Here is a 914-nt window from a genome sequence, read left to right on the forward strand (position 1 = left end):
TAAAAACTACTTCGAAGAATCAAACACATGAGACCTTAGACCCAGCTCCCTTCAAGGGCCTACTTATCCACACTTTGTAGATAAGAAAGTTCAAAGACACAAAGAAATCCATGGAAGAAGGAAAAATGACAACAAGGTCCATCTGCTTTTTTTTTCAAGTTCCACATGTTTATTATTCAGTGTAAACCCCAACACAACACTCCAACATGATTTCGTGCATTTAGGAGATAACCATATCCTGGTCACATGGAAAATTGTGCGGATAACTTCTGCAAGACCTTCATTCTAAGCTGCTTTAGGGGAAAACTTCTCATTTAGAAGTCAGGGCCTTCTTTCTTCAGCTTGACGTAATCTATATTCACAGCGAAGAACTTATATTGGTCATTGGGACCAAGTTTATTCCATGGTTCTGGGTTGTTCTTTCTGTCCCAACTGACATCTGGATTAAACAATGCCAGACGCATGATATACAGTCTAGCTCCAGTACCTCCAGCTCCAATAAACATGAAGAGAGGGATCAAACTCGGGTTTTCTTGGCCTGACCTAGGATCTGGCGCAGCATGTTTGCGGCTTTGGCCTCGGGTCCGGAAGGAAAAACAAATTTGGCAGGCCCAGAAGCTAGGACTCTGCATGCTGATTTTGTGGGGGCCCAAAGTCACCCAGGACCTCCTACCTCCCATCTGCTTTTTAATACCCAGTACTTCAAGATAGGACAGACTAAAGCAAATATAATTGCATTTGCTGGATTCCTTATTTCAGCTAAAATTGTCATCCGTTGGGAGTTACTGAAAACCCAAGCAGTGTAAACAGACATGTATTTCATTCCTGAGCATAAGAACTTGAGAGAAGGACATCTTTTCACTGCTGGACAAAACCCTTCCTTCCATTGAGTTGATTCCAGCTCACATCCTTAC

The 914-nt window shown here is 42.5% G+C and overlaps 1 pseudogene; it reads right to left on the minus strand.

Annotated features, from left to right (window-relative positions):
- Positions 1 to 314: 314 nt before the first annotated feature.
- LOC142435858 (cytochrome c oxidase subunit NDUFA4 pseudogene) lies at positions 315 to 562 on the minus strand (annotated as a pseudogene).
- Between the last annotated feature and the right edge of the window lie 352 nt (positions 563 to 914).

The sequence above is a fragment of the Tenrec ecaudatus genome, chromosome 1 (assembly GCF_050624435.1).
Source record: "Tenrec ecaudatus isolate mTenEca1 chromosome 1, mTenEca1.hap1, whole genome shotgun sequence".
Taxonomy (NCBI): domain Eukaryota; kingdom Metazoa; phylum Chordata; class Mammalia; order Afrosoricida; family Tenrecidae; genus Tenrec; species Tenrec ecaudatus.